Source organism: Drosophila serrata, unplaced genomic scaffold (genome assembly GCF_035046125.1).
Source record: "Drosophila serrata isolate PLE 108 unplaced genomic scaffold, ASM3504612v1 contig_276, whole genome shotgun sequence".
Lineage (NCBI taxonomy): Eukaryota > Metazoa > Arthropoda > Insecta > Diptera > Drosophilidae > Drosophila > Drosophila serrata.
In genome coordinates this window covers 8,824,451-8,846,561 of record NW_028257174.1, presented here as the reverse complement: position 1 = coordinate 8,846,561, position 22,111 = coordinate 8,824,451, and the positions used below count along the sequence as shown (strand labels likewise).

Sequence of the window (22,111 nt, the reverse complement as noted above, 5' to 3'; positions counted from 1 at the left end):
AACTGAAATATAAATACCCTGTTAACATAAGACCTATAAATATGTTTTTAAGGTTCCCAAACTTACAAAAGTATTATTTATTTCCTAACTAGTTTCCTTAATTATTTTTGGCACAGTGCAGCCCTTAACCCACAGTACGTTGTCTATTTGGCTGTCTAATTTATGGAAATCGAGGCATCGGCAATGGAATGGTGTCAAGTTCGTGTCATTAAGGTGTGATTAACAAAAATTAGTTGCTGCTTAGGAGAACTCTCAAGCCACCAGCCACCCACCCCTCTGAGCGCCCTCCCACCCAAATACAACAAAAAACAAAAAAAGACACGTCCAGGCAAGAGCAACAGTGTGCCGACGACTGGAAGAGCAACAGCGAGCAACCCCCAGGCCCCATTCCTCTCCCTTCTCTCCCACCCATTCCACAAGCACTTATCATCAGGTGCTGGAGAAGCAACACATGAAGCTGGCGTCGCTGCTGGCGTCACTGGCTGCTCTGCCGATGCTACGTCGACGTCGAGAGCCGAATAGCATCGAAAGTTTTCATTTCATTCATTTCAACTGTTGCTCCCCACTTGTTAGCACCCACGAGGCCGATTTTCCAGTCGTTTTCCGTTCGTTGGCGTTTGGTTCGTGCCGGGAAAGTGCGACTGGAAGGCAGGGAGAGTCGGCGCTTGGAGAGAATGAACACACCTGCGGGCGGGAGTGCGTGAAGAGCGGGTCGTCGTCGCCCCCCAGTGTGTGTGTAGAGTTTGCCTCGTGTAGACTGCGTTATATTTGCCTTGAATTATTAACGCAGATATGTTTTATGGATCACAGCGAAGGCGCTGCGCTTTTGCCAGTCGTCGTCGTTACACCGCTCATCTCCCTCCTCCTGGTCACCTCTCTGTCCTCTTACCTCAGTCTCCATTTACCTTACTCTTCTCCCTTATCTCCTTGGCCGGCAAATGCAATTAACGGCGAGTGGTCGAAAGTCTTTGCGGCCCCGAAGAAGTTGACACCCTCGCGATCGTTGATCGAAGAATCTGGAACGGGTATGCTGAAATGTAAGTACTTACATTTTATAGACTTCAAATATTAAATAAAATATCTATCTATTCATCAATTTAATATACAAATAAGGAAACCAATATTCTTTTAAATCGAATCTTAAATTATTATTATTCCTTATTTTTATATTAAAAAATGATAATTAGTTTGGTATTTAATATCCCGAGAAAATAAAGAAATTATTCAAGCTAATTCATTCTTAGTTCCTTCTTTTAATATTTAATTTCTTAAGCACAAAATCAAGTGAAGAATTATTCTAAAAATTTTAATTAAAAATAATTATTATTATTATTTTTTAACAAATTTTAACTATTTTGCCAGAGAAAATAAGTAAATTAATTTGGATAATTTCATTTTAGTTCTCTCTTTAAGGCTAGTTATCAAGTTAGAAACTCTTTGAATCCCTATAAAAATTTCCCTCATTTATACCGAATGCCAAATACCCAGTCATACCGTACACCTAGGGTAGCAAAAAGCGCAGTGCGAATGTGTCGCTCTGTTCCCTCTCGGCTAACGGCTTCTGAGCCGAGTCCAGCTGACTTCGGCACTCGTCGTTGATGGCAGCGTCGCTGCCATCGTTGACGCCATTGCTCTGCCGACGGTGCTGCCGCCGCCGCGTGTGCGTTGCGTACCAACGCTCTGGCTTTGGCGATGGCATTCTGCGGAAGCTTTCGGCGCGTGTAACATCCAAACATCCAGTAGGCGTTCAGCCTCCGAGCGGATAACATTACGTTGTTGTAGTTCTTGGAGTCAGAGCGGCACGGCACACACACCGAACAGTCACACACCGTACATCCCACACACACTTACACACAACAAACACACACTGTCAGTCACTCAGTCAGTCGGTCGGTCAGCGGATCGAAATACCAAAAGCAACAAAAAAAAAATACCGTTCGTTAAATGCAATTTTGAAATATTTTTTTAAAGTTTTCCAATTATCAAATAATTAAATATTCGCGCGTGGCAACTAAATAATAAAGAATATATTTTTTTTACAGTTTCTTCAGTTAATTACGGAATTTTTTGAATTGTTGAAATAAGTTAGATATGGGATATATTCCTACATAATATTTAGTATTTTTCTTTGGCCTTTTTTTTGTAAATTTTTCCTGGTAATAAATAACAGTGCGCGGTCAGTAAACAAATGGAATTTTTGTTTTCAAAAGAAAATAGTGTGAATTTAAAGAAATTTTAGAAAAAACACTAAGTTTGTTCATTAAAAATACATATTCCCATTGAAGTTTATAATTGCCATGAATAAGTAAACATTTTTGAATGGGAAAATAAGAATTTTTGTATATATGTATAACAAATACTGGAAAGTTTTTCAAGTTATTTTTTATATTGATTTAATGAATTATTAATTTTTTATGACTCCCACTAAAGTGTCAAGTTTGCGCGTTAAATAAACAAAAGTGTGGGCCAAGTTTTTGCCATATTTTTTAAAAGAAAATAATTGTACGGCAATGTAATGTAATTCCGCTGTAACTCGATTTTTTTATACTCCATTTTTTTGTAAGCTGGAAAACAGTTTCTGTTTTGTGTTTGTGTTTGCATTTTTCCCTTATTTTTTTTTTTGGCAGCGAACGCCGTCGGGCGATTTACGGCAACAACAATTGCGAATCGAGACTTGTGAATTTCCTGGGCGCGCAACTTTTGTTTTGAAATTCTATATAGTTCTATATATACGGCGATCTCGCACAACCCAACACACACATACACACATAAGCATACACACGCCTATACCCTATACACCCTGTACACCCATTGAAGCCTAATGTTTGTTGTTTTTTTTTCGGTTATTGTTGTGACTTGGCAGAGACACCAGATAAAAGACAACATTGAAAGCTGAATACAAAAAAGAAATACAACAGCAAAAAAGTAAAAAAAATCATCAGCAGCAGCGGTAACAGCAAAAAATTGAAATTGAAAATTCGAAAATTCGACAAGAAAAGTTGGAAAAGAAAACAACAAAATAAAACGACGGAACAAGCGGAAAAGGAGAATCCAAGGTAAACAACCACGAAGGCCTTCGGAGCGATAAAAAGGTGAGTGAAATTTCAACTGGACACATTTTCAAACATTACGCATACGCAGTGTGTTGCAGGCGCTGCTATTTTCGATTTTGAAGTTTCCAAGAGACAAAAGCTTTTCAAATTTGTGGTGTAAACACAAACACGCATGGAGATTTAGATTTTAAGCAGATTTGTGGTTAAAACAGTTTCGGCTTACTTCTTGTGAATACTTCTTGGGAGAAATCTTTCTGAAGATTTTTGTTTGTTTTAAGGGGTTTGAAGAATATTTGTGTTGAAAAATTTAAGTCTGTGATAGGTTTTGTTAGTGGTTTTCAGGAATTTAATTGGTTTTACATACGTTAGGTGGCAATTTCTAGAATATAACGTATACGCAGTGTACAATAAAGTTTACTTTGTAAATGCATTTTTCTGTTGAATATCTGAACTCTTAGATAGGTTTTAATTATGACTTCGAGAATTTGTTTGTATTTCACAAGAGGTTTGGTGGAAATTTGAAATTAATATTACGTATACGCAGTGTATATTGTTACATATAGGTTTAAGTTTTAGGTTTAATTCGTTTTTTTGTCTAAATTTTAGTTAGAAGCTAACTTAATTGATTAAGTTAAACTTATTTGAGGAGAATTGAATCTTTTTTTTTAAAGGTTTGGTGGCAATTTATAGAATATTACGTATACGCAGTTTTTAATACAGCGTTTTTTGAGGGATTTAATTTATTAGCAATTTAAACATTTTTGTGCTAAAAAATTTAATTATTCGAATTATTTTGTTTGTTTTTCAAGAGATTTGGTAGGAATTTGAAAAAAATATTACGTATACGCACTGTATTTTAAGGTTGTTGGTTTTAAATGTATCCAAAAGCTAACTTAATTGATTAAGTTTAACATATTTGGAAATAATTGAATTGTTTGGTAAATTCACTTCAAAATGAATCAATTTTAATTAAAACTTATTGGTTTTAGTTACAAAATGAATCTAAAAGCTAACTTAATAGATTATTCGAACAGACTTATCTTATCACATAAAAGTCAAAGCTGTTCTTGAAATAATATTAAAAAAAAAAAGAATATCTCCCCCCTGAGATTTAACATTTTTTTGTTCTTTCTGCCCTTCAGTGATTTTTCTTTTCTCGTTGTCTGTGTGTGTGAGTGTTTGCCTGATGCTTTCTTAATGGTTTTTCTTTGGCTTTGTGTGCTTGAATCGAACACACTGTTTACAATTCGATTTTGCATTCTTTTGCCATTCCCATTTCTTTCTCACTTCTTTCACAACTTGTCTTTTCTCATTAATTGTTCATTGATGTTTGTTCTTCCATTCTACCAACTGGTTTTCCCTTGGTCACTTCCTGTGCTTACATTATATATAAATATATTTTTTTTTTTTTGTGGCTGCTCAAATGGAGCTGCGCTGCGTGTGTAAACCTATTTTCGTGTAATTTAAAAAGCAAGTTTTCCAATCAATTTGCATATTTTAAATCGATTTTCTATTGTGGCAACTGTGCGTATGATTAATTTAGCGAAATATGCTCGCAAGATTATCAAAAGAGAATCTGGGAGGGGTATGAGGTTTTCCGAAAATGTTTTTCCTTAATTATTGGCCAAACGGCATTAAATTTTCAAGTATTTACTAAAGCTTAACAAAACACAAACACCGAAGAAGAGAACATGCCGCATGTTCGCTGTTCGATTTTCCAGATTTTCCCCCGGTTTTTTTTTTGTGTTTGATTTTGCCGAATTTTCAACTAAATAACTGTGTGTGTATATATCTTGGGTGTATATAAAGATTATCGAGTCGAGTATTACTGGAGGCATTTGGCAGCTGTTCGATCTGTATCCGATACGCACACATCTCCATCAATAAAATCTCTCTCTCTTTCTCTCTCTCTCTCTATCCCTTTCTCTTTTTCTCTATCTCTCTTTGTCTCTCTCATTATTTACTCACTCGTCTGTTGTATTTGCTAAATGAATTGATTATAAAGCTCATTGCCAGCTCCTTGGCCCCCTCCTGCTGGCACATATTCTTATGCACATATGTGTGTATATAAACAATTAGCAAAACAGTTTCCCTGAACTTTCAATGGTTTTTCATGTTCCTTGTTTCCCTTTTTTTATTTTTTTTTTTTTTGGCTAAGACAAGGGAGAAGCTTTTCCTACTGCTTCGCCTCGCTTTTCTTTTTTGGTAAATTGAATTAAAGCTAATTGTAATTGTAAATGTAAATGTAATGCGCGAACATTGAGAACTAACACACATGCAGGAGGTCTTTGTTTGTATAAGGAATATATATGCAGATAAACATATGTACATATATACATATATATATGGATAAAATCCGGACGGAATGCAGACAGAAATACGGACGGAAGGCGGACGGACAAGCGAACGGACGGACGGTGTAAACAGAGGCAAGCCAAAGGTAACAAATGGCTTTTCAAATAAATTAGCGGGCGGCAATTGTAAACAGAGACAGACAGCAGAGAAGAGCACCGAGAGAGAGAGAGATAGAGATGGATATACAGACAGACAAGGATAGAGAGTCGCAACTAGAAAGAGAGGGGCTGCTGACACTGCACTGGACACGGCCAAATGAAGATGGAATTTTTTTTTGCGATCAGCGGGTTGCCCAATTAATTACTACATTTCGGTTGGTTAAATGCATCGAAAATAAAATTCAATCTCTGTCGTTTATAACTGATGTGTAAAATCATTTTCCCATTTTCTCTTGGCATCTTTCCCATCTCGGTATCGTTTCAGTTGAAGAATTTCGTAAGATATTAAGTATATTGAATTATTTGCACATTGTTATGGCATTATTAGCCAGAGCTGGCAATAAATTGGTAATTAAATAATGCTTGCCACATATGTACATATTGACATTTGAGCGCAAATCCCTTTCGAATCGATAAAGGGTAATCATTGTAATCATTGTGCATTAATTCTGGAGGGAGTTGTATTATATTTTATACATTGTGCCAGGTACAAATTGCATAATGAAATAACGTAATTGTACGAATAGGTTATGCTTATGTTTTAAGGCTACAAAGCTATAAAGCTGGGCATGATGGACAGTCTATGCAACATCGATGTGTTGCCTTTAGGCAGCAATTATTGTACTCCGCATGCTTTTGCAACATTAACCCAACAACATATTCTTGTGCATTCCGTCATATTAGAATAAATTTGTATAACCCTTGGTTTATTGATATAATTATACTGAGTCAATTTTTAACCATTAAGGTTTGGCATCTATGGTCATCTTGTAGTCGAGCTGGGTTTTTACTTGTTTTAAATCCCAACTAACCTATATTTTTTATTTACAAAATTTAAATATTCATAATATAATAAGACAAATATTAAAACCAGCATTTGTCTATTTATGGCTTGTTTTATGTTAATTATGTAGACCTCTTTATTTATTATCAAAATAGTTGGTAATGCTTTTAAAAAAAGCAGGTTTGCCTTTTTTTATGGTCGGATATTAATTATTTATTAAATAATAATTAGTTTGCAATATTTGGCTAAGGAAGCAGAGAGCATTATTCTTATATTTATTAACTGAAATACTACAAAATTATGACATTTTTCAGTCTTCCTTTTTGTGTTTTTATGCAATGCTTTTTACAAATGCCGGGCAACCTATTTTATAGTGAGGTATTATTTAATTATTACAAAATTATTAGCCTTGAACATTTAATTGCAAAAGTAGAGAGCAATGTTGTTATATTTTTAAACTGATATATTAAAAGTGGGGGAAAATAAATAGTAATAGGCTTACTTTTCGGAAGCCTTTACTTAAAAACTTATGGAATTCGAAATCCTGAAACTCTATTTAATGATGCAATATTATTTAATTAGTAAATAAATTAGTACAAATTTGCTTTCAATATTTAATCTAGAAAGTATATTTGAAACATGGAAAAAATATCAAATAACAAGGTTTAGTTTTTATTGTTGCCAGAGAACAAGGTATATTAATTCGCCCTACTACATGGCCAGAGATTGGAGAGCAGGGACCTTGGATCTGTGGTCTGGGGGATGAAAATGGAATACCTATCTATGGACGAGATTGCAGCAGCTTTTGCCGGTTGTAAGCGGTTTCGAACATTTTCTTTTTTGTGTTTTTTTTCGAAAAACTATCTGCAGTGCGGGGCGGAGGGGTTTTGTTCATTAATTATACAATTAGAACTTGCGGTGGCCATTAGTGGGGGGTGGTGCAACCCAGTAGGGGGGCGGCAGCTGATTGCTAGGGAGGGGCAATGGGGGGTTGGTGAGTGGGTGGTGCGATCCACAGACAGAACCGTTCCACATTGCACATGGCTTACGGGGGAGCACTCAGCTCATTCAACTGCAAAGCAATTCGTGGAAAACCCAACTGTGTGTGTGTGTGTGTGTGTATTAGTACTCTTTCCATCCCCTGGTCTCCTCTCACCCCTCCTTTCCCGCTTTTGTGCTGTTTGCTGTTTGCTCTGCCTCGCGTTTGATATGCAAAATTCAGAATGTTTACCTTGAAATATGCCATGTCACTTTGCGAGCGATGCGAGTTGAATACTCGATGGAGCACGGCCAAAAACCAGCAGCAGTAGAAAGAGATGCCCATACCGAAGGGTCGAAGCAAATGAAAGAGACGGCAACCATGGCCACGCGGAATAAGAAAGAAAGAGTGGGCAGATGATGATGATGATGGTGGTGGAGGAGGAAAGAGTGGCCGGGAATACACTGGTGAAATGCGAAATACTCGTGTACATTGTGCACATTATGCTACCTGACAGGTGAACTGCACAGGACCCCAAAGGACCCAAACAACGACCGTTGAGTGTGTATGTCTGTGTGTGGCGGCACACTGAGCGGAAAAACCGAAAAGATTCAAGGTCAACAATGGTGATTGTGTCGTGTTCTTTTTGTGGGCTCGCCCACAATAAGATAGAGATTTGCCAAAGCTAAGGAATAAGTCGGTGAGTGGCATCAAGGAACCTACACAATCGAAAGTGAAAGCATTGTCCTGTTGTACATTTAGTCTAGTCTAGAAATTAAATTTAAAATATCTTTGATGCATGTTAGTAAGATAATCATCTTTTGAATTACAAATTTTAAAGGGGTATTTCTATAGTTAAAGGTGTCTTTCTCTCTGTAAAGGAGTACATGAGATGCAGTCGAACGGCCAGTGGTTAATGGGAAAGATAAAGGCGGAGCAGGAGCAGGAGGAGTAGGTGGTGGCTGCCACATTTGATGAGCTGCTCCACAGCGTTCCACACAGGGGATGTGGTGGCTGTGAATGTGGCTGCAAAGGTCAGGGAACGTGAACGGGAATGCGGAATGGGTATGGGAATGGGAATGGGATGTTGTGCCATGTCACGGGGAGTTGTGTTCACTCATTACCAACTATGGCCAGAAGTTGAAACTGTTTGCCGTTTGTTACCTGCTACCTGTTACCTGTGTTTCCTGCTACCTCTTGCCCCTTCTCTCGGCAGTCATTTGGCCCCAGCTTGGCCCAGATCAGTTCAGCTCTTTTGTGTGTCCTCGGAATTCCTGTGACTCTACTTGGAAATATTATTTTTACGAGTACTTTCATACAGTGTGCTGCGTAGGGAGTTTCCTGGAAAGTGACAAGGGGAATACTGCTCATAAAATATATACAGAACTTACTTTAAGGAAACCTCTATGTATGAAGTGGGCTCCAAGCTTAATATGGGAATTATCTTAAAAAACATATTCAAATGTGAATTTATAAAAGAGAAATTAGTCAAAAATTTAAAACCTTTACTTGAGTTTTTTTTCCCTCTTTAATTAATCCATAACTTCATATTTTTTGAGTGCAGAGCAGCTCTCTCTGAACCTCTCCAATTAGCCAATTTTGTGGCAGTCTTAACCAATTTGTGTTTATATACCCATTACTCAGAATCCTACCTGCGAGTCCAATTAATTTTAAACCTGCCGATCGAATCCTCTTTGTCTCTCCAACATTAACCATCTAATTGTATTTATCCAATGCTAATTAATTCGTTGAATTTCCATATTTGCTGGCAACTTATGGGATGTCCTTGTCTTCGGCAGTGTAATTGGATTACAGTCTTCGTTTATTATTGTTGTGTATAAACCAGGACTTGCATTTAATATAATAATTCTACATCTATATCTATGGCCAGAGGTGTTAATTTGATTTGGAACTTAATTAAACTCTTGGTAGATATCAGAAGTTTTATTTACATAAATTGATTTGCAGTTATTTTTGGTTTTCTTATTCAAGGAACTTGGCTTAACGTTTATTGATAAACTATAATCAGCACAAGTATATGGAAAATATTAGTTATATATTTAATTGAATTGAAAACAAGCTAATATAATTTAAGATACTTTAGTGAAGTTCTTAGATCTTAAAGGCTCAGTGTAGCAGCTCGATGGCTTGCTGATCCCCGTTACGTTTGGCATTCATCTTTGGCACATGCCACGCCCACAATGTCCAGCACTTAACCTTCTGCAATTGCAGGACTAACTGCCGCCTCGCTCCTTCCCCCCGTTCAACTCCATTTCCGGCCAGGTAGCAACAAGCTGGCAAGTTGTCGGTGGGGCAAATTCAATATGGCAGCAGCATTTCCGGCCAACGTTAAATGATGCCACATTGTGCAGCATCCTGCTGAAATCGCCAGGATGTTTCGCATGGCAGCAATCCTGGCTGCTCTCGGTTATCTACCTCCTGTCCCTGTAATTTTCCTCGGCCTTACTGCATGCAATTACATTTTCTGTTTATTTGCGGCTTCATCTCTAAACGAAGGCAGGCAGGCTGCTGCTGCTGTTGCTGCCTCAACTCAAGTTTTCCCTCATTTTCACTAGTGGCAAGATGGCAGGGGGAGATGAGAGGGCAGCGCACGTTTTGTTAACCGCGAATACATTTTAATTAGCAGCTAAAATATTCAAACTGAAAATTGCCCTTTGCCTGAAGGGCGCGCACCCACCCGCACCCAGAACTTCGACCCCCCCGCTAGGAAGCCACCCCCAAAAAGCTGCTGGCCCGCTCACCTGTTTGTATGTGTGTGAGTGTGTATATTGTGTGTGTATGTGGTGTGTGTGGTGTGCTTGTGTTTGTTTTTGTATGGAACTCACAGACCCGAAAAGTTTGCCAGCCTCAGCAGCAGCAACAGCTTTCAGACAGTGAGAGAAATGTGGAGAGAGGTTAAAGATGGTTAAATTCTAGAAAATATAGGAACTAATTAAAATAGCAATTAAAAGAAATACAAAAAATAAATGAATAAATTGAAGATAATTTATTTTGATATTAACAATAATTTCCCCAATGTGTAAATGAGATTTACATACCTTTAAAATTAAAGTTAAAAGTCGTGCATGTTTCAAGCCTTCCAAGACACATTTTATATAGTTTTTCAACGCCTTTTCAAAACTCTATATGTAGCTAATATTTTGTGAATAATTTTTTTCCCAGTGCACCCTCAAAAATGGCTATGAATTTTGCAGTTTAAAGAGAGTAAAGCACTGGACGAGGTTAGGGAACTTCTCTCTAAATACTTGCGAAAATATGTCAGCAAAAGTTGGTGGGACAAACACACACAAATTCTATATATATAAATGTATATATATATTCTCATTCGTGCATATATATATACATGTAATAATAATTATCATAAACATAATTTTTAAAGACTGCCATCAGTTGAAAGTTTTTGGCAAGGAAAATGATATGAAAAAGAAAGCGTGCTGCTGGCTCATGAATTTTAATTTAAAAATCTTCACTTTGAAAAACTTTTGGACTTTTAGCTATGAAGGACTAAGGATCAGACAAGCCAGCGAAAAAGTAGCGAAAAAGTAGCGAAAAATTCACGATTTTCGAGGCCCAAAAGTTGGGGTCCTTCGGTGTCAAATATGCTAATTAATTTTATCTGCTGCGCAATGAATAAGTGACAACAATTACGTGTTACACACACGCACACATGAATGTGGGGAAAATGATATGGCAACAATGTCGACAATCGACATTGAGCCCATAAAATATGATTAATTATACAGTAAAAAGGTGAGCAGCAGCAGCAGCAGTTCACATATATAAAATTGTTGCTGGAGGAAAATGGCAAGCGAATTAAATTGTATTTTTGGGAGGCTTTCGAAATGAACTAACCTGCGTGAGGGATAAAGCCGTCTCGATTTCAGCCAGAATTTTGAGGTGTGAAATGGTTTATTTTATAACGAAAATATTACTGAGGTGTCAGCACTTAAATTTCCATTGATTTAAAGTCATGAATAACGTACATTGTATTTTATTTAATCGTTTATATACGATACTAAAAGATTACAAGGGTATTATGTCTTGATATGGTTCAGAATTCAGAATGAAATTGAGGGAAAGCAGTGGCAAAAGTTTCCTTTATGTCGTCCTGTCCTTAATCTTAAATGTAGTTATTAATATGCATTACAAAATTCAAATTGAACTAACATTTGTAGAGAAAAATACAAGTTTATCACTAACTTTTATGAGTAATATCAAGTAATGATATATTACGTATACGTAATATCAAGTAATGATATATTACGTATACGTAATATTAAGGATACGCACTGATAGTGATATGCATTTAAAAATATATAAACTAAGGAATTTAACTTAATGGAAGAATTTTGAATACAAAACACAAGTTAATAAAATATTACGTATACGTAATATCAAGTATACGTAATATTAATAATTCAACTTTCCAAAGGAATTAAGTCTTGAAATATGGGTTTCATGATGTCTTTTTATAACCGGAATAAAATAAAAAATCACAAACACACACACAATGAGCAAGTACAGAGTTAAACCTCCAGAGCGGAAACGGAAGCTCTCGTTTATTGAATCTAAACCAAATTTCAGTTTGATAACTTCCCAAATGGCATATACTCGAGCCCAGAGAGACGGAGAGACAGAGAGAGAGTGAGAGAGAGAGAGAAAGTCGAGTGAAAGTTTGATTCAATAAAAGGCGAGAACCTCGTGAGGGAATCTTCAGCTGGAGGAGGAGGAGGAGGAGGAGAGTTTTCCCTTCTCTTCCCCCCAAACCAGCACATTTTCAGCCCCGAATTCCAGGGGAATGAAATATGCTCGCATTCAATTCACTTCATGTCCTAACCATATTTTGACAACTGTTACCGCAAAAACAGAAAACCAACAGAAACAACAAAGAGTCCTGGAAAAGCGTATAAAGGCCAGGATCAGCAGTGGCACAGGAGCGGAGGTAGGGCCGGGAAAACGCAAAAAATACAACAAAAAAAAACATATAAAAAAAAGAAAAGAAGAAAGTAACGGCTTGGCCAGCTGTGGCATCCACTTGTGGTTATTTGTTGTCGGAACTTTTGCTTTCTGAATTTTCCATGCCCCTCTCTCTCTCTCTCCCTCACTGCTTTTTCTTGCCCGCCCCCCCTTCCGCTGCAAACTTTTTGGTTTTTCCTTTTGTTTTTACCGATTTTAACCGGCGCTAATGTCCCTGTATGTGTATGAGTATGAGTGTGTGTCTGTGTGTGTGGTTGGCGGGGGTGTTGTGTGTCGCCTGTGGTCGAGTGTGTGAGTGTGAGTCCTGGCCAAGGTTTTTCGGGACTTGAACCGGAGAAAAAGAGCCATCCGTTTTTCCTACCACCAAAAAGTTGAGCAACCAATTTCGAGAATTTCATTTGAGCAAATGCATTTAACACAAATTTTTTTGTGTTTGCCACAAAGCAACAAAAAAATGCACAAATATTTTGTGAAACATATTATTAACGTAAATGGAAAAATAAAGAGGGGGGTGTGGCAGCTAGAATAAAGAAATGTATTCACTTGAAGAATTATTGTATTTCTTATGGAATAATAGTATTGAGAAAAGGACTTAAATAATATTTAAAATATGTATAGCTTTGCTTACGCTAAACAATTTTTATTTATATACATCGAATATTAAATTCAAAGTCATATATAATTAAATAATTTACCCAAAAGTCGTTCTTCTACAACCTGACTTCCTGTATGAAATATATACTACCTTGATTGGAGCAGTAAGAATATTTTTAGGGTGTTATTCTTTAAGGGTATGGTGCTGTAAGGGTGTGTGTGCGACACCCACTCAATCACTAACACACACATACACACCCACACACACACACACAAACACAAACATAGCGATTCAATTTCCGTTGTCAGTTTCTGTCTTCATTTTGGCATTCGGTTTTGTTTTGACTGCGAAATCTTTTGTGGGCCAACTGTTGCCATGTGTATAGGTTCCCACACAATACACTGTGCAGAAAACGTAGGTTTTAACTACAGAAAATATAAATTAGTAATAATTTTATACAAGACATAAAAATCAGCTTAGTTTAAGGGGAAAATTCCCTTCAAAAACTACACATTTTCATTGAGTTTTTGTCAGTGATCCTTGCATCCTTTTCCCCCTCGTGTAATTTAAGCTGTTGGCTTTGCGTGTGCAGTTCCATTTATGCATTTGGTCCTTGGGCCACTTGGCAGCACCTCATCTTTCCTTTCGTGTCCTTTTTTTTGTTGCCTTCCTTCTCTGCCATCCTCTGACCCAATCACTTGCCGTTTCCCTCAATGACAAACAATTCAATTTGCCGCCAAAGTCCTTTCTCGAGTGTCCTTTTTGGCCACCAAGTGCAGTGCTGGTCCCTGGTCCCTGGTCCTGCTCCTGCTCTATTATTCCGCTTCAATCCTTTGATTTTCACTCTCCCAGCACACAAATATAATTTTCTCCGGTGTCTAGCATAGTTTTATTCCCATTTATTTATCTTTTTGTTTTCCCCCCATTGATTGTTATTGTATTATTTGTTGTTGTTTATTACCTGTGCATTTCCAAGTGTTTTGTTTATGGAAAATATAGGGGGAGAGAGTGGGTTTTGTACGGGGAGCAAGGACTGAGGGATTTCATTCTTATGACGCTGTAAATTATTTGCTGCCTGTCGATGGGCAAAACTCATAAATAACAAATTTTTGAGGCATGTGAGGTCGAAAGATATTCCTCTCCCCTCTCCTGTAGCGGGGGGATAGTGGGGATGAAAATGTCAAAGGGAATTTTCACCAGCAATAGTTTTCCCTTTGTGTACGGATACTGCTGAAACTGAATTTTAATAAAATCCATTTAGTTGAATTTTCAAGAAGGAATAAATTTCCCTGTCAATCGGTTTAAGGGAATAGAATTTTTAGGCCGAAAATAATGGCAATCTGCATTTTGGAGAGAAATTTCCACACTGGCTGGCATTTTATTTTCCAATTTGGTTCGTTAACTTTGCTTTGGAATTTGACTAGAAAATGAATGTGAGAAAGAGTTTCCCTGCTGGCTCTTGGGCATTTTCTAATTGTTTGTTTTTTTTGAGTGGCTTTTACATTACTTTACTTTTTGTGTCACATATATTTTGAGGAGATTTATAGGTTTAAAAGAAATATTTTTGGTCTAAAAGTTTATAAATAAAATTTATGAGAAGCTATGGGATTTTTGTTTGACTTCGCCTGCAGTTAAACTTATTAACATCCTGTTGATTTTATTCTAGTAAATGTGAGATATATACATATCAGGTTACCTAAATTGAAATATATAAAAGCTTTTCTTTGAAGTAAAAGTATTTTCCTCATATTTCCCTCCTTAATTGATTTAAAACCAATATTGAACTTGAATTTCCGACTTATCTTTCCTTCTTCTTCTATATAATTTTCTCTAAATGCAATCAACATGTTTTAAAACCATTTCCCAATTGTTATTCTTTTGATCCCTTGGTGACCTCTTTTCCGGCCTGACTGTCGATGAAGAGGCCTTTAAATATTCGCGGTAATTGAGGCCCGCTCAGGATATTTGTCCGTACCCATTCCAATTCAGTGCGGATTTTCCCCAGCTCCCTTTTTTCCACATTTTCCGCTTTCCTATTACCCGGGCGAATACAATTTCCAGCGCAAACAGCAAATGCGAACAACAATTGTAATTGGGCATTAACATAAGCAGGCACCCGCAGAATGGATCCGAGGGATCCCTCACTGCACAGAAAAAACCACCCCGGGTTCTGCTCCATGTTAAACATCAAGGATATATATGTATATATCTCTGTATATATATATATATATATATATATATATTCCGCCTCATCCTGGGTGGCCCTTAAGCTCCCTCAGCACTCATTTGAATGTTTCCATTTCGGGGCGTCAATTTATTGAATTTTAATTAATTTTATTGCCTGGCATTGTCGTAAAGCCCTTAATGATAGCATCGCTTGCCACCTCGCCACTTTGCCACCTTGCCACAGTGAAGCCGCTAGAGGAGGAATGGAGGATTGTTTTCATATTTACTGCCAGATTATAATAAACAATTTGGCATTCTTATCTAAGATTTACAAGGATGAAGAGCCTTGTCCTTTTCGGGATCAAGCTCATTTCTATGGATTTTGATTCAGGGATTTATATTTAAAGTATCAACACATTTTCCCTTTTAAAAATTGTATTATTAAGCTTAGATATAGTAGGATTAGGCTCATAATTTGAGGAGTTGTATATTATTTATTAATATAAATTTATTTTTCAAATATTATTAAAGTTGTAGTGCTTATAGAAATAGTTGTAGTATTTGTGTATGTAGTAAAAACATCTTTAATAATAATTTTATAATAGCTGTATTGTATATCAAGCAAATATATATTTCAGGGGGTTTTTTAAATTTTAATTAGTGAAGGAGTCATTGCCGACCCTATGAATCATATATATCCTTGATCAGGATCAACAGGCAAATCTTTCTAGTTATGTCGGGAAGAACAAATTTTTTCGACATTTTTTTTTTTAATTTACATCGTTAAAATTCAAAAAAATCAAGAAAAATTTTAATTGTGGCTTATTTTAAACTGTGTACGCAGATTTAATTACCTAATAAAAACTAACTTAATTCAGTTTTCCGAATTGAAATTAAAGATTTTTTGGCTTAGTTATGAGTTTTTAAAACTTTGATTGGACCAAAAATTTTCATATAAAACTATTGATAAATATTGATTGATAAATAAAGTTTTTACTTATTTATCTCTGAAAAATGATAATAATTACACAAAACGTGAAGTAAAACCAATACCATTTCCGCTGTAACCAAAAACAGTCTTCACTGTATACAACGCAAACATTTTACAAATGCTTAAATTATGGAAACTGTTGACGCTCCAAAATAAAAACAAATGTAGCAGCAGCAGCAGTTACCTCAACCCCAACCCCCTTACACCTGCCGCAACCCATAAACCCCCAACCCCTTTGGGGCAGATGTCAAGGCCAGAGCAATTGTAGACGCAGCTCATTATGCCAAGCGGATGCCACTTGGCATACATTTGGCATCATGGAGATGAATCTCTGACGTGGCCCCACAAAACCACTCGAGGTCAGGTGCAAGGCCTATGCCTCACGTTTTCCCCAGCCCCGCCCCTAATAGCCACCTCCTCTCCTAGAGGAAGGTGGGTGGTGAACTCAATTTGTCGCCATTGCGTGGCCAATTAACACGCAACAATCGACAACAAACGGGAAAGCAGGGTTAATCCAAAATAAAATGTGCCAACAATGAACCGAACTGTTATGAAAATGGCACTTAACCCAAAGGACTTAAATATAAATAAATATATCCTGGCAGGACAACAAATAGCAACACGTCGCCGTTTTGCATGTCTAATGGTCATTCCAGCCAGTCCTGGCACTTCAATCACTTCATCATATTATAGCATCGAGGCCCGTTGGCCCCTTTTCCTTCTCCTTAACCCAAAATATATATATTTATATATATATATATATATATGAACTGTGAATAAAAGGAGCCACGGGATACGCAAAAATGGGAATGCCTCTAGGCATCCTAACGGCCCCATGAATGGGCCCCTTTTATTGCATTGCCAACATGAAAATAACGAATAAAAATTGAGTGGATTGCCCCCAGGACTTGAAGTGCCAAAAGGAGGAAGGAGTACCAGGAATCCAGAGCAGTTTGGGGGAGGATAACGAGCTGGAGCTAGAGCTAAAACTGAAACTGAAAATGAAGTTGAAGCTAAAGCCTAGTACCAGGCTAAGGCCAAGGTTGTGGAGTAATGGCACCGCAAATCCTTTCGCCATAAGACCAGTAATTGAGGCGCCTGGGCCCAGGGATACAGGATACAGGATTAGAGGGCTTACAATCCCCGGGAATCTCCCTCTCTTGGATTACGAAATGGATTCAAGGCAGACTTACACTTTGTAAGTACAAGGAGTAGTAAGGAGTCTGAGGCAATAGAAAATTAGAGGGAGCATTATTTTGAAAAGGCTGGATAAGATGGCTTTAAAGGATACGGCTTTTCAAAAGGATATTTGATATTAAATGTAAGTAGGAATAATCAAAGGTAGAATTTTCTTTAGCTAGTATTTTACCTGAACATTTTTCCATTAATATAACTTTGAAATCAATCAGTTGGCTGACTTCGAGCTGGAAAATGTGTGCTCAATCAGTTTGTTTCTCCGCAAATTATACCCAGTTCAGGGCGCTGCCTTTCTTCATCTATCGTCTGTCTCTTTCTGCGGGGACCTGGCTCTTTCTCGTTCTCTTTCTAATGCTAGATGCCAAGTCCCTGGGAAAATTGCATTTGTCGTCGGCTACTGCAAACAGTTTCATTCCGTTTCCATTTCTGGCAGTGCGACTGTATGGCAGTATGGCAATGGGTGTATGTGTGTCCAAGTATGCCATGGGCTTCCGGCATTTGGCACTCGTTTCTAGACTTGCATCAACTTCCGCTGCCCGTCGTCCCGTTTTCCACCGCTCCTTCCGCTCTCTACCACCTTTTTCCAGTGGACATGCCGGCAATTTACGCGAATTTCCGCTTGACGGAAATGCACAAAGTGAAAGCAGCCAAGGCAGGCAGGCAGCGGGCGGGGCAAAAAAGCAAAACAACGACAACTTGAGCCTGTCATCACACGGGCTTGTTGCAACAGTTTGCAGGACTCCCTCCTTCCTTGCTTTTTTTCCCCTTCACTCTACCTCTCTCACTCTCTCTTTCAAATTGGTTTATTCTATTAGATTCATTCGGGGAATCGGGGCCATATCGATAAGGAAAATTGAGTCAGCAATGGGAATGGGAAAACAGCAGCAGCAGCAGCAGCACTGATGGTGAGGAAATCCTTTTAGGACGGGGGTCTTGCAGCCGAAAATAGAATGGAGATCTGAAAATGTACATCTCTGGTTGATTGAATAAAGTGATTTTGCTGAAACGAATTTGATTTAGATGATTTCAACACCGAAATAAACTAATTTGTATAAAATTTGAGTACAATTAGGCAAATTTTAACAGACTTTGTGCTCTACAAAGTGAATTGGTTGTTATATTATACATTTTGTATATATTTTTTTTATAGTTTTCCCTACTAATTATATGTCTCAACTGTATTCTTGTCCTGAAATTGGGTCAAAGTCAAAACGCCTTAACAAAAGTTTCAAAAGGGGGCCCTCTTAATGCCTCTTGATAACTTGGCCGACGGATGAATGGTCTTAACGCCCACGAATCGTGGCTGAAACAAAACCGAGTCCTTCCAGGAGCAGAATGATGATAAGACGTATAACAGGCAATCAATTATTTGCGCATTATGCGATAAGTACATATTCCGTCTATAAACGCCTTTTGTGTGTTGCTGCTGGCCAAGAGTCCCCGGATTACAGTTACCTGCTTATTAGCGTTGCGCTGAGAAGTATGCTACGCAAATTGGCCAAGTGGCGCCGCACGTGAGGTCGCAACTGTGTGGAAATAGGGGGAAATACGGCTATGAAGTGCAGGGAAATTATACGCAACTAATGAGAGTGCCGCCGACTTGCCTCGCTCATAGGTCCTTGCTCTACCCCCGCACAGGACTCGCTAAAAATAAAGCCAGTGGAGGGAAACAAAACTATCCGAAAGTAATCCGCTGAAGTAGTTTTCCTCCTCGTTCGTTCTACTCCCCAAAAAGTAGGAAAAGGAGGGCGGAGGAAAAGAACTGCTAAGATTAGTTTCACAGCTTACAGCAATTTGTTGTGACTACAGCAGCAGTGGCAGTAGCAGTGGCAGTGGCAGTGGCAGTGTGGCAAAGGCAGTAGCAACAAAAAGTTGCTCATATTGCGTTGAGCGCACTGAAAAAAGTTTAGAGACATAAAATCTCTTGAGATATGGTGTATGTTATATTATCAGGCATTTAAGTCTGTGAAAACCACAAAATATATGTTTCTAGTTGTGTTTTATTTTTATACCCAAGGAGAAGGTATTATATTGTTAGACAGAAGCTTGAAACGCAGTCACATAAATCATATATATTCTTGATCAGCATCAAAAGTCGAATCGATCTGGTCATGTCAACTAACATAGAACAGTATTTCGAATTGAATTTAATGGATTTTTGGCTTAGTTAATGAACTTTTAAACTTTAAATTCAAGACAAAAAGTTACGTATACGTAATATTGCCCCAACCAACATGGAATATCACGTATACGTACCGTTGTCCCACAGATTCCGGACAATCTTTACTTTAAAATATCTAAAAATAATGCTACTTTCAGTGATTTTTATGGCAATTAGGACATAGTTTAATTTATCGTTTTAAACCGTATAAGGAGATTACACATTCAGTAAATCATATATCTTTTTTACACCCTTGAAGAGGATTTTAGTTTCAGTCAGAGGCTTAAAAATCAGTGAAGGAATCATTTCCGACCCTATAAACCATATATATTCCTGATCAGCAAAATGCAAAATGCGTATATTTTAAGTTTAATTATGATTGATTTCCGATACGATCTTATAATTCAATTTAATACAGCAAGGGTAAATAGACTTTGGCTATCCAAAGCTAAATTCCTTTCTTATTAAATAAAAATTAATGTATAACAAACAGAATTACACACGAGAAAAGTTCTAGATTAATTGACTTGGCTTCTCTTGCGCCATCTTATTTAATCTCTATTAATTGTTTTTAAATTATAAATGAAATAATGTTTTCTAATATTAGAATTTTTCTTTCTGTTTCGGGAAATAAAAAAAAAAACACTGACAGTGGAAAAAGGCGGAAAAGTAGAACCGAAGCCAAAGCCGAAAGCCAAAAGCAGCAAACGTCGTCGACAACATTTGGCTTAGCTGAGTTTCTGTCGCAGCAGGGGGTTTTTGGGCCAAGAGGGGTTGCCAACTACTGTAACTGTAATACTTTAAGCCTTTACGCAGACGACAACCAGCAGGAGGGCCAAGTGTGTGTGTGTGCCAGTGTGTGTGTGTGTGTGAGACGCGACCACAGTGCCAACCGCAAAATGCAATGATCCCACGCACAGTGGCAGTCAGTTCATTACACACACACACACACAGGGAAAGGATACTCACGCCCACCACTTTACATAACCAAAATTCTAATTAAAAAAATATATATTTCTCAAGTTAATAACAACTTAAATAAAGTCATAGTTTTGTCAGAGATTTTGGGAAATTATAAAGGAACAGGGTTATTTATATTATAACTTTAGTAAAAATTGAATATATTTAATTTTAAAACAAGAAAGGAAACTATCTTCTTAAAGCCAAAATGTAAATGTCCAAGCTGTTTTCAGTCGAATTATAGGACTGAAACGAAATTCTATCATAACTAAGCTTAAATTATTCTCATTCTTTAAATTATTTAAAGATATTTTTATATGACAGTTTTTCAAAGTTTAAAAACTTGATAACTCAGCCAATTTATTTTAATTTGGAAAGCTTTCCTATGTACGTTTTTATAAGGTTAATAATCTGCTTGCTCAATAAAGATTTTTAATTAATTAAATTTTTTTTATAATTTTTTGAACATTTTAACGATGTAACCCCTTATAAAATGTTGAAAAAATTGTACAATTTTTTTTTCTCCCAAACATGGCCAAATCGATTTGCCTGCTCATTCTGATCAGGAATATATATGATTTATAGGGTCGGAAATGATTCTTTTACTATGTTACAAGCTTCTGACAGAAATTATAATACCCTGCAAGGGTATAAATACATAAATAATAGGAAAAATTAACAATTATAAGAATATTAAATAATCAAAGAGATTATAATGTCATTTGAATTAATTTTTAAAACCAATTAAAGCCGGCAACACATTTGTGTATCAATTTCTCGATGTCAATAATGGCAAACTTTATTCAATGTACTGCTGCTTTATTATTAATTCAATTGATTGTTGTGTATATCTCAATTCAATTTGTCTTGAAATATAATCAGTCATTTGTTTAACTTTGCCCACTGTGCCACCAATGTTTTCTGTTGCTGTTGCTGTTCTATTTTTATGCGACGTTGGCTAAACACTAAAAGTAGGCAAACAAACTGTGCTCCCCAGAGGGATAGGGATAGGGATAGGGGTGATGTTGGTGGAGGGGCAACCACAACAAAAACAGAAGCAGAAGCTGAAGCAGAAGCAACAAGGACATGGCATAAAAAGGATTTACCAAACTGAAACAGAAACTGAACTGGCGGGCGGCGTCTTAGCAACTTTGTTGCCGAGGATGAAGATGGGCTGGCTACATATATATATATATATATAAAGTACATCTGTTAGGATATGCTGCTACATGTGTTTGTTACACCCCGGCTAACGGGTTATATGGGGGAGGAGGTTGTTTTGGCCTAGTAGGGGACAGCACCTGCTGTTGCTTCTACTGTTGCTGCTGGCCTCCATTTCGTTTCGGCCACTTGCCGTGTGCACTAATCACATTTGGGGGCCATTCGCGCTCGGACTCAGTCGAGGTCTCTTGATTTTCCTCTCCTTAGCATCCTGATACTCCAAGTACACTAAAAGTAAAGCTACTGAAACAGCATATACATTAATTTAATTTAATTAAAGTTGATATTTTATATAAATACTATTAATATTTATAATCCCCAATGGAGAATTGGGACATTTCCCTTGATGGGATCAGCTTTTCTTTCAGTGCACTGCCGGCCCGCATAGTTTCAGCAACTTGTTAGACATGCGCTTCCGCTTACGTTGTTTCCGTTTCCGCTTCCCGTCGCTTGCCGCAGTTGCCACTTCATTTTTTTTGCGTCCCAGCTCTTG

The 22,111-nt window shown here is 37.4% G+C and overlaps 1 protein-coding gene across 15 annotated transcripts in view; it reads left to right on the top strand.

Moving 5' to 3' along the window:
* Positions 1-526: 526 nt before the first annotated feature.
* The window catches only part of Ca-alpha1T (Ca[2+]-channel protein alpha[[1]] subunit T), a 132,532-nt gene continuing 110,947 nt past the window's right edge, over positions 527-22,111 (top strand). For 14 of the 15 annotated variants that reach the window (XM_086836173.1, XM_086836170.1, XM_086836176.1 and 11 more), the window contains exons 1-2: positions 527-1,037; positions 2,864-3,092. The gene's annotated coding sequence lies outside the window, so the exon portion shown is untranslated. Of the gene's footprint in view, positions 1,038-1,630; positions 1,831-2,863; positions 3,093-22,111 lie in introns of those variants that run through there. The other variant, XM_086836163.1, reaches the window with a different exon arrangement.